At 41.7% G+C, this 12,694-nt stretch overlaps 1 protein-coding gene across 1 annotated transcript in view; it reads right to left on the bottom strand.

Annotated features, from left to right (window-relative positions):
• Positions 1–12,694, bottom strand: part of PDHX (pyruvate dehydrogenase complex component X) — a 73,384-nt gene that overhangs the window by 60,062 nt on the left and 628 nt on the right. The gene's annotated exons all lie outside the window — the stretch shown is intronic.

The following is a 12,694-nucleotide window of genomic DNA, read 5'->3' as shown; positions in this document are numbered from 1 at the left end:
ATAGCAAACACGTTCTTCCAAAAACACAAGAGAAGACTCCACACATGGATGTCACCAGATGGTCAATACTGAAATCAGATTGATTATATTCTTTGTAGCCAAAGATGGAGAAGCACTATAGTCAGCAAAAAAAAAAGACCGGGAGCTAACTGTGGCTCAGATCATGAACTCCTTATTGCCAAATTCAGGCTCATACTGAAGAAAGTAGGGAAAACCACTAGACCATTCAGGTATGACCTAAATCAAATCCCTATGATTATACAGTGGAAATGACAAATAGATTCAAGGGATTAGATCTGATAGACAGAGTGCTTAAAGAACTATGGAAGGAGGAGTTTTGTGACATTGTACATGAGGCAGTGAGCAAAACCATTCCCAAGAAAAAGAAATGCAAAAAGGCTAAATGATTGCCTGATGAGACCTTACAAATAGCTAAGAAAAAAAGAGAAGCTAAAGGCAAAAGAGAAAAGGAAAGATACACCCATTTGAAAGGAGAGTTCCAAAGAATAGTAAGGAGATAAGAAAGCCTTCTCCAGTGATCAATGCAAAGAAATAGAGGAAAATAATAGAATAGGAAAGACTAGAGATCTCTTCAAGAAAATTAGAGATACCAAGGGAACATTTCATGTAAAGAGGGGTACAATGAAGGATAGAAATGGTATGGACCTAACAAAAGCAGAAGATATTAAGAAGAGGTACAGAAGAACTATACAAAAAAGATCTTCACGACCCAGATAACCACGATGATGTGATCACTCACCTAGAGCCAGACATCCTGGAATGCGAAGTCAAGTGGGCCTTAGGAAGCATCACTACAAACAAGCTAGTGGAGGTGATGGAATTCCAGTTGAACTATTTCAAACGCTAAAAGATGATGCTGTGAAAGGGCTGTATTCAATATAGAAGCAAATCTGGAAAACTCAGGAGTGACCACACGGCTGGAAAAGGTCAGTTTTCATTCCAATCCCAAAGAAAGGCAATGCCAACGAATGCTCAAACTACAGCATGATTGCGCTCATCTCACACGCTAGCCAAGTAAGAAAGGTAACAGTCACAATATGGGATGATACATGACAATTCTCAGTTAAGCATACTTGGTTGGTGTCAACACTAAATATAGATTTAATTAAGAATTGAAAAATAACTACATTGGGAGAATGGGAGAGAGGAAACAGGGGGATGACTGATTAGAAGTCATCCATAGACAATAAATAACATAGGGAGATGAGCAGATGCCACAGGACAGTTAGGAAACAAAGCTTGTTGCTTCTGAGGAAGATGATGGAGGAGCAGGAAAAGAAGGGGCAGAGATCCACTGTGTTGCCATAAGCCTTTTAGTACCATTTGCCTATTTAAACTATACACATGCGCCACTGTATTAAAATAAGCTATTATTTAATAAAATAGGTTTAAATGAGGTTACACACGTCAAGTCATTACAGTGGGGCCTGGCAGAAAGTTAAGTCTCAAAAAATGTTACCAGTTAATAGGCAGCACAGAGATGGTTAAGAGGATGAACTCTGAAGGCATGCAGTTGGCTAGATATATGATGATGTCCTGGGCTTCATAGGTGATTAGTGGTAAAGAATCTGCCTGCCAGTGCAGAGACACAAGAGCCACGGGGTTGACCTCTGGGTTGGGAAGATCCCCTGGAGGAGGGCATGGCATCCCACTCCAGTATTCCTGCCTGGAGAGTCCCATGGACAGAGGAGCCTGGTGGTCTACAGTCCACAGGGTCGCACAGAGTTGGACCTGACTGAAGCGACCCCCGCCCACACACACAAACGACAGTATCTCACTTCACAACTCATTCAGGTACGGAGACAGATCCACAGGTTCCTTTCACCTTCCCAACCTAAACTTGAAGGTTCCCTTTCTACTCTTTACCTTATCCAGCCTTGTCTTCATGCTAAAGTGCACCGACTCTTGAACTCTTTAACTGTACTGCACGTGTGAAAACCTAATTCTCATTAATGCCATTGGCAGATGTTGTACCTCCTGCCGTGCTGTCTTAATACTGCCTACTAAACCCAAAGGGCAAACGAGGCACTCAAGAAACGCTTACAGAGCTCCTGCTGTCCCAGCCCTCAACCCACAGAAGACCAGAATCCCGACCTCAAACGATTATAGTTTAAATGGGACGTCAAGACAAACATACAAGTGCTAGACGGTAGTAGATGACCATGCTGTCAGAATGCCAAAGGGCTGAGAGACGAGATTCTAGCTGATCAGGAAAGGAAATCTTGATTTGTGTGCTAGTACCGCTTCATCCTCATTAGAATGGCTATTATCAAAAACGCAGAAAACAACTGTTTGTGGAGAAATTAAGAGCCCTTGTGCACTACCGGAGGGAAAGTAAAACAAGTAAAACAATGCAGCTTCTGTGTAGAAGCCACCCAATGGTTCCTCAAAACATTAAATGTTGAATGATCATTTATTTGATGAGGCAATCTCACTTCTGGCTATATACCCAAAAGAAATGAAAGCAGGAATAAGAGCAGGTGTTTGCACAACCATGTTCATAGCAGCACTATTCAGTGGCCAAAAACTGCAAACCTCCCAAGTGTCCATTGATACATGAATGGATAAACAAAACGTGGTATATACAGCCAATAAAATGTGATTCGGCCTCCAAAACGGATGAAATTCAGATACCTGCAATAACATGGATGAAGCTTGAAGACATTATACTAAGTGAAATAAGCCAGACACAAAAAGACAAATATTTTATGACTCCATTTTTAATGAGGTACCTACCTAGAACAGGCAAATTCAGAGAGGAGGTAGAACAGTGGTTACCAAGGGCTGGGTGGAGAGGAAACGGGGAGTTACTGTTCAGTGGGTACAATGTTTCAGTTTGGGATGATGAAAAAGTTTTGGAGACCACCGTAATGGCCATACAACAGTGTGAAAGCTCTCAGTGTCCTGGAACTATACATTTAAAAATAGTTAAAATAGTAAATTATATATATATATATATTTTTTTACAATGAAAAAATAACATTTAATTAAAAAAAAATCTGCCAGGCAAATAAAACATGGTGAGGGGCCAACAGAAATATTCCAGGATAGGGAAACATCATATGCAAACAAAGAGGAAGGAAACATAGCTTAGTTTGGCTAAAGAGTAGGACATAATGAAAATGAAAAGTGGGTCGAGGAAGTTCAAAAAAGTATGCTGGGACTACTACCTAACAGTACATAGCCCCAGTACCTCCCAGTACACTTTACTACATGGGTAATGGGTTTGACATTCTATCAACAGCAATGAAAAGGCATGAAAATATTTTGAGTAAAAGAAATAAACACAATAAAATACTGAACTTGTTTGCAGTGCCATAGGCATAGCTATGTCCACAAGGATATAACTGACAAAAAAGAAAAGAAAAACCACACGCTTTGAGACGGTCACAACTATAAAGCTAAAATAATGGGATTTTAAATACAAAGTGAATATATCCATGAACGTATTACCTGTTCTCTTTTACTGACTTAGAATACTTGTTCTGAGACTGAAAAGGCATGTAAAGGACCAGATCCTTTTAAGAAATGTAAGGAAGGTAAGGGGCCCCAGCTGCAGGGGAGGACTATTTTCCTGGTTCATCAGAGAAGCCTTCCTCTGACAAAGTGAGCAGAACTGAATGGAAGAAGCCATGCACATCTCTGTCGGAAGGGCCTTCTGAACAGAGGAAAGCGCAAGCACAAGAATGAGCCGAGAGCACACTTGGTACGTTCAGAATTCCCCAAGGGAGCCGGTGTGCTAGAGTGGACTCAGGGTGAGCAGAGGCACAGTCCGAGCTGAAGTCATAGAGGTGGAGGGTTTGTATCATACTGGGCCTTGTAAACCACAGTCAGGGCTTCAGATTTTCTTCTGAGATTTATGAGAAGCTCTCGGAGGGTTTTCAGCAGAAGAGTAACATGATCATGAACTTTTATAATTTAAAAGTGACACTCTGAAAGCTGCAGGGAGAACAGTCTGTACTGGGCCAAGGGTGTGGTGGGGACATCTACTGGGACACTCCTGCAATAAACTGAAACAGAGGTGGGAGAAGCCTGGCCAGGCTAGTTGGTGGAACAAGTGGTGAGGAGTGGTCAGATTACATTTAAAAAGTAGAGCCAATGAGAGTTTCTGGTAGTTCAGATGTGGCATGGGAAAGTCAGGAATCAAGGATGACTTGATTTAGGAGTACCAGCTTAAAAAAAAAACAACCCCCCCCCCAGAAATCCAAATTAGATGCCTCTGCTCCAAAAACAACATTCTTCTTCCTATAAAAAGTGCCCTAAAAGCCTACATAGCCTTGATTCCTACTCAGCTATTCAAATATAGACAGAAAAATCCTATTAAAAATCAGGTCAGTTATGAAGAGCCTGTGCTTGCTCTTGGCAAAGCATTGGTTCAGGGAAACAGTCCAGGGAAACCTTGTTTGGTTCTTCCAAGTGTAGAAACTACACTCACTCTCTTCCCCTCTTAGCATAAGACCTGCCACACACATACACACGAGCCAGTACCTGATGGCATCAGTGTTAAACCTGAGGCATAAAGTGTAACAACTAGTGGGTGTCAGTCAGGTAGGCTTGCAAGGTGTCTCCCATCTGCCCTTACAGATCTACTCGTCAACCCTCCCCAACACTACTAAATAGGCTACACTAACAGGCTTCCTTGCTTTGGCCTCCAGCTGGGTTCCACCAATAGGCAGCATAAGGAGACTGAAAAGGAGAGAGGAGAGTGAGGTCAGGTTATTTCCTCAGCTCCCTCCTTGCGGGGTCGCCTGACCTGGCTGGATCCTTTAACCGAAGGGCACAGCTCCATCAGAGATCACAAAGGCTCCCGGCTTCCCAGTTCCGGAAGTGCTCCTTGTCCATGCCTCTTCAAGCTGAGGGTGATCACAGCACCTTACTCAAAAAGCCCCTTAGTACAGTGCCATCTCTATACCCTAAGTTCACAAAAACGGTCACTTACTAAACTGCACTCAAATTACCCATTTTTGGAGTGTCATCCATTCCCTGACAGGACCGTATTAAGAAGATTTAGGAGGGTGGCATTAAGTAACAAGAAAAATTTCAAACCACAGGCAGGTCACTCCATTTGAACAAACAGTATGAGCAGAGAGGGGCTTGTGGGTTTCCGTGGGGGCTTAGTCAGTAAACAATCAGACTGCAATGCAGGGGACCTGGGTTCGATCCCTGGGTCATGAAGATGCCCAGGAGGAGAGCATGGCAACCCACTCCAATATTCTTACCTACCACCTTTCTTGTTCGCAGATATGGCAAAGTAGCACAATTATTTTCTATAGGAAATAACCAAAATGTTCATGGTAACAGGTTGGAGACCAGGTGGCATTATCAATAAATTATAGGGAGATCTACAAGTTCCCTGGAATCACATACAAAATTTTGCTTTTTTCTGAAGAAGTGATAGAGTTTTTCAGTTTTCAAATAGATTTATGCCCCTTTAAAAAAAATTCAATGCCAACAGATTCCCTGAATTATAAAGAAGTGCTCCTGAATTATAAATTCACCAACCTTAATTCTTCCCTAGAAATGTTTTGCTAATACAGGAAAGACCGTGATTGCAGGAAAATATCTGGTAGACTACCAGCTACAGTAAATGGACTGCTTACCAAGTACAAAAAATAAAGAGGCACAATACAGTCCACTTTGTTTACAGAACCTGTTGATTCCTTCATACACTTAGTACCCACCCAGTGATTTGAAGGTATGTCAGTGTGGCTGAAGAACCATTTCCTGAGTGAAATAATCCAAACACTTCAGAAGAGGTTTCAGCTTGCAGCACTGGTCTTTCTGGGATTAAACTAGAAAATTTAAATTCTACATGAATCCCAGTTAATTTTGCAATCTTGGAACAAAGGCAAAAAGAAATCACCACTCCAGAGTGTAGTGGAAGAATGAACATATGACTAACAGTTTGGGGATGTACACATTTTGTCATAAAGGCAAATTGATGCTCAAGACAACAACAAGGTATATATTCAAGAGTGGATCATCTTAGAAACTTAGAGAGGACACTGACATACACTTTTTAACTCTTGAATGGTCCTAATATCCTTTATAAGTCTAGAATGTTAGTGCCTTAAGTTATTTAAAATAAAAAACTTAAGACGTCACAACTGTTCCTGACAAAACATCTCACAATGTAGATATTACTCAAATGCCTCATTTAAAAAAGAAAAAAGCAGGTGTTCGCTAAAACATACAGAGTGAACAGAACTTCAGCATGTTGACACTGCTCTGCTGGTGTCTACAGTCAAGTTATTACTTGGCACTGGAGAAGGCTGTGGTTAGGGAAAGAACCGGCTTTGGTGTCAGGCAGCCTGGGTTGGAAGTAGATTTTTATCACCAGAGCACAGCATTAGCTGTCATGAGTTCTGAGTGAATTCACATAAAGGGCTGAGAAAGGGGAATGGTACATGGTAAGGTCTCAATAAATGCTAAGTTTTATTCCCAAACCCACTTTTCCAACTTTTTTCTGGCTGGCAGAGACCCGATTCTGTTCGGCTGTAACCCTTTCTTGTGAACACGTGCCCTGAGTTGATGAGCCCACTGCCCTAGTCCATTTGGACTGCTATGAGAAAATACCTGAGGCTGGTGGCTTATAAACAACATTTATTTCTCATGATTCTGGAGGCTGGAGAGTCCAAGATCATGATGCTGGCCAATCCGGGATGGTGGCTGATGAGGGCCCACTTCCCGGTTCACAGAGAGCATCTTCCTGTGGTGTCTTCACATGGTGGGAGGGGCAAGGCAGCTCTTTGGAGTCTCTTTTATAAGGGCACCAGACCCCGTTTGTGAGGGCTCCTCTTGCTCTGACCCAGGTCCCTGCCAAAGGCCCCCACCTCCTAATACCCTCTCATTGCCCATTAGGTTACAATGTATGAATTTGAGGAGGACACGAATATTCAATTCGCAACTTCATGATTAGTCAAAGTCAGTCTACTCCAAGATATCCAACAAGCAAGGACCTCTTTTCTTCCTCTGTATATTATTACGTGCATAGTTCCAAAGCATTCATTCACTTACCAACCTTGGACAAACCATTAAACCTCATGGACTATCTCTTCACCCATAAAACACAACTAACCTTTGCATGGGTCTTATGATTAGAAGTGACAGAGGTAAAGAATCTTTCTTCAGGCCGCACTGTGTGGCCTGTAGGATCTTACTTCTCCAACCAGGGATTGAACCTGTGCTCCCTGCACTCGTGTGCAGAGCGCTAACCACCAAACCACCAGGGAAGCTCAAAAAGAATCTGAAATGAAGCCCGGCAAATAGTCAATGTTCAGTATGTAATGGCTCCTTGGAATATCCCACTTTAATATCGTGAATGAAAAGTTTTAAAGCAATGCATACTAAGTACTTCCTGATAATCCAAATCTTACCAGATTGTCCTGCTGCTGCTTCTACTAAGATCTCATTCATCCCCTTTCTATTTTCCTTAGTTAGTTAGTTCAGTCGCTCAGTCGTGTCCGACTCTTTGCAACCCCACGAATCGCAGCACGCCAGGCCTCCCTGTCCATCACCAACTCCCGGAATTCACCTTAGATGACCACAGATCTCAATTACTGAGTAGCCTATTCTGCCGTGTTTAATTGATCATCCATTTTCTCTAGTCAATACTTAACCCCAAAACAATTAAAATGAAGGACTTCACTACTCTACTTTAATCAAGTGGTCAGAATAACAGACATCACTGATTCCCAACTCACACTTCCCTTTTAAAGCAAATGTCCAAACTGCAGTCTTTGATGACATCAACCCTGTGTTCTATACTACAACTGACCTACATTGGGTCATCAGCTTCTCTGCCCAGGGAATCTGGAATTAGATCACAAAAATGGTGGTGTGTGCTTGAACTAAACTGAAAGAGCAACGAATGTAAGGACCTGCATCGGCATTAAGGCAAGGCAAGTTGACATGATAGAAAAAGAAAAACCATGAGTAAGTAGATTGACAAGTGTGTGGAGAAAACCAACGTAAATCAGAGAAAGAGAGCAGACAATGGGAGCCCTACAAGAAACGAATATGGCCCAGGCACTCTGGAGTTGTACCCTTCTAAGAAATCCTATAGTTCAGCAAGTTTGTATGTTTCTGTTTCCATGCTTAAAGAACTCAAAGAACAGTAACAGTCTCATCAATATCAGTGTAGAAAGATCTAATTAGAGCCCGGCCCAAAACAGTATTTATACTTTGGCAAAAATAACTGTAAAAATTAATAAACAGAAACTTCAATGAAACAGAGCTGGGAGACCAGAAGGGGGATGTCTCACACGCTGTGATAACTGCAAAGCCCAAAAGGAAGAAGACTGATTCCTCTTCTTTCCTGGCGAGGACTCAGCCAGTGAAAAGCCGTGGATTCTTTGCTTACTGTAGCCTCCCACCTCCTCTGTCCCTCTGTATTAAGTGTTCTCCTTCCTGAGCTTGTGGGGATTAGAATGTGGCTCCCCATGGTTGCAGACCCCAAACTGCTCTTCTCTGCAGATCCCAAATAAACCCATCTTTGCTTAAGAAATGTCTGGTAGTCTGTTATAGGTCAATATGCAACACCACTCACTCTTAACAAAGAAGTCCTCTCCTCGTTATAGAACCACCATCAAAAACTCAGATGCTTAGAGGAAACAGGAGAAAGAAGTGGGTTATCAGTACCTTGGGCTTCCCTTATAGCTCAGTCGGTAAAGAATCTGCCTGCAATGCAGGAGACCTGGGTTCGATTCCTGGGTTGGGAAAACCCCCTGGAGAAGGAAATGGCAACCCATTCCAGTATTCATGCCTGGAGAATCCCATGGACAGAGGAGCCTGACCACGGGGTCGCAAGAGTCAGACACGACTTAGCGACAAAACTACTAACTACTACCATCAGTATCTTGTAAGTTTCTTCAGCGCCAGTCATGCTTCATTTTCATATTAAATCTATGATAAATTTCCTCCTTTATACACACACACACACTGCCCTCTCCCAATTTTCCTAACCTATCTCTCGTTTTCTGCTTTCCATAGAGATAAGAGTGCAAGAAAAGAACAACAACTAGAGGTGATGACAAATTTCAAAGGACATTCAGTCTTGCTGGCTGAGAGGTAACAGAGAAGAGAAAACGGTCAACTAGAAAGTATGTAATTTCCTACCTGAAGAGAACAGTCATTACTCAGTCTCAATTGTCTGTCACCATACAGGTCCTAACTTTAAACTTTCAAAGGAAGACAAAAATTTAGACTGTTTATCTGAAGTTTCTAGTTTTTAAATGTTGTCAATAAATTTAATTTTCTCCTAAAATGGCACAGACTGGTTTACTAGCTGCAAATGTGCAATACTGTAGAGCTGGGTTTTTTAAATATAACTTCTGAGATTTTTAGCTTCCCCAGATATGTTTATTTAACATCTATATACGCAAGGCCTATAGTCAGATATTGGGCGAAGCACGACAAAGACCAAAGCTCATTTATTTTCCTCCTCTCATGTTATTTTATATTCAACACGTCATTCCTCAGAGACAACTTAAAACCAACAATATTAACATCTTACTAATTATTAATTAATTCCAAACTAAGCCATTTTCTCTGAAAGGGCATCAATGGAGACTCTTCAAAGTTAAATGCCTAGGGTGTGATGAAAAATGGTTTACAAATGCTTTGCCACTTCTGTAAATATCACAGTTAGCCTCTGGGTCTTTATGTCTGCAACTCTTTCAGCCTGGAAGGGCTGCCACCTCCAGGAAGCCTTCTTATGTTCTCCCTTATCATCCTGAACTTAGCCCCTCTGGGCTCCCTACACTCACTCCTGAAACCGTGCCGCTGTTGTTTACCTCCCCATACTTTAAGGATAAAGCCTACATAGAACACAGGATTCCATCTCCAGAAGCATGACCAGATGGGCCATGTGCCTGAATACACAGAACCTGTTCCTTCAGCAGGGCAACTACTTTCTTAGCAGCTACCAGGTACCTTGCAACTAGGGCTCATTTCTTCACTCAGTAATAGTATGGTGAATAAGTCTCTGCCCTCTCAGTACACTGCAGTTCAGAGACTGAAACAGTTAAGGATTTGTTAAACACAGAGTGAAAAAATTCATGGCTCCTTTTCAGGTCATTACCAGTATAGCTGGGTGGCTTTGGGAGTACCACTGAGTTCCTCTGAGCCTTAGTATCTTCTGCCCAATAAAAATGCAGATAATGCGAACTTTACTAGGTAGTTGTGAGAAGTGAATAAGGAATTCTAAGAAGGGCCAAGCACACGGCATATGCTATAGTTCATAAATATGCTACCAACGAACACCTTTTAAAGAAACCAAAACTCCAAGTGACTTCACAACCGACTGATTTTTAAATCCTTGACAGTTCAGTGAAAGAGGAAATAATTCAATAATTGTGTCAAATTCATATTCTATAGACTACCAAATAGTTGTTTAGTTTTATGAAACTATATTTCTACCAAGCTCGAGAAAAACCAACAAACACCTCGTAATCCATGCTCTGTAAAGCAAATAGTTCAAGGATTGTCATGTATATTTATCATGGCAAAACAAAAACCTGTATGTGAAAAGTCAGTAGACAAATTTTGACAGCGTTAGGAAAAAAATCTAAGATTTCCAAATAACCTACAGCTATCCAATAACATAATCAGCTTTCGTGTAGACAGACTAATGCCTGTGCCCCACCACCCCCAAAATGTCCCAACCCCAGAACCTGTGAATATGTTGTTGCATGGCAAGTGGGAATTAAGGTTGAAAAAGAGATCAGAATTGCTAAACACCTGACCTTTTTTCAAAAATATTTAAATGACTTTGGCATTTTTAAAATTCATTTATTTTTTGGCCACACTGCACAGAATGTGGGATCTTAGTTCCCTGACCAGGGATCAAACCCACACCCTGTGCAGTGCCAAGCGTAGTCTAAACCACTAATGAGCGTGTGTGTGTAGATGCTAAGTCGCTTCAGTCGTGTCCAGCTCTTTGTGAGCCTATGGACTGTAGCCCACTAGGCTCCTCTATCCATGGGATTCTCCGGGCAAGAATACTAGAATGGGTTGCCATGACCTCCTCCAGAGGATCTTCCCGACCCAGGGATCGAATCTGTCTTCTGCAGCTCCTGCACTGCAGGTGGATTCTTTACCTCTGAGCCATCGGGTAAGCCCTTTAACCACTGGCTCACCAGGTAAACACCTGAGGACCACCACTAAACAACTGATCTTGAAATAGGGAAAGAATCTTAGATCACTGAGGCGGGCCCTGTATACATCAAAGAGGGAGGCACCAGGAAGCTAACACAGCTTTCCTAGGATTCTTTACAGATGAAGTTCAAGCAGATAGACAAGCTGTTTGCAGTGTGTTGGAGGGTACGTAAAATGTCATGATGCCTCAGATAAGCACTGTCAAGTTGGGTCTACGCAAAATCTCTGAAATGGCATGCACATTTTTGAGTATGCAACACTTGCCCCCTTTCTCAGTAGAGAGTTTAAAATGTTCAAAGATTCTCAAAAGGATCTGTTTAATAAGAATATTCTTTCTCAGTTATTCCTAACAGTGAGCTTTTAATGTTCCATGATTTTCTAAGAGAGCAAATCTCAAAGTGTAGCTCATCAAACACCAAACGTTGATGTTTTGTACACGAAAATTCACCAAAGGTTGTTTGTAAAATGTAGATTGCTGAGTTCCACCCCAGACAGAATCTCTGGCAGCTGTAGGAAAGTTCATTATTTAACAAACTGGGGGAAGAGAGGACAGGGAATGCTAAAACACAGTTTAAAAAAGCCACTGCTACACGAGGGATTTTATGAAACATTAAGCTGAAGGAGTTTTATTGTTCCCTTAAATCTTAAAGTCTCAGTGCACTCACCATGGCATTAACTTCATGTAACTGTTTTTTTTCCTGGGCCTCAAGTAGCTCAGAATATGTAGGCAAATGCCTACGCCAAATTTTTTATATTACAATTCATGGTAGGGAGGGACTGAATGATCGGCAGGTAATAATTATACATCAGGCTCAGTATGCACTCGCCCCTTTTGTCAAGAAAAATAATGCCTGGCACACTACATTGCAAACTATTAAATACTGGGAGAATTGTGTTTTGTTTAACGACAACTTTCTATAATAAATTTAAGGAATTTCAACGACTGCCCAGTTCCACAGGGGTTAATTCACAACTCACAGCAGTTGCCCAGCAACAGTGAGACATGAGAGGAATTCAAGATGAAGCACTTCTGCTTTGGATAAACAGGCTCTGGGATGGTTCAAAGCACATCTCAGGAAGAATTTAAATAACCCTAGATTCTTACATCTCCCCATCCACAGAAAAACACTAAGATAATAAATATTAAAATCATTAACATGACATATCTGTTATGATTGGCAGTAATCTTTGCTAAGGTATATGCTTGACAGCATGCATTTCCTAGCCAAAAAAATTCATATACAATCTGGCTTACCCCCATCCCCCACCAACTCCCACCTCTGCAGAGTAGTTCCTCAGGGCTGAGTGGCTGTCTCCTGGGCTATAAAACCCAGTAAGACCTCGAATAAAACTTAAACTCACAACTCTTTCGTTGTGTCTTTAAGTCGACACCTTCGTAAAATTCCCCTCCTAAATTTTCACTCTTTCAAGCTGATGTTTTGCTTAAAACATTCTTCCGGACCTATGTCTGATGATGTCTAGACATTTACAAATGAGGTCCTTCATCAGTCCTGGC

The sequence above is a fragment of the Oryx dammah genome, unplaced genomic scaffold, assembly GCF_014754425.2.
Source record: "Oryx dammah isolate SB20612 unplaced genomic scaffold, SCBI_Odam_1.1 HiC_scaffold_17, whole genome shotgun sequence".
NCBI lineage: Eukaryota > Metazoa > Chordata > Mammalia > Artiodactyla > Bovidae > Oryx > Oryx dammah.
This window is presented reverse-complemented; position numbering and strand designations above follow the sequence as displayed.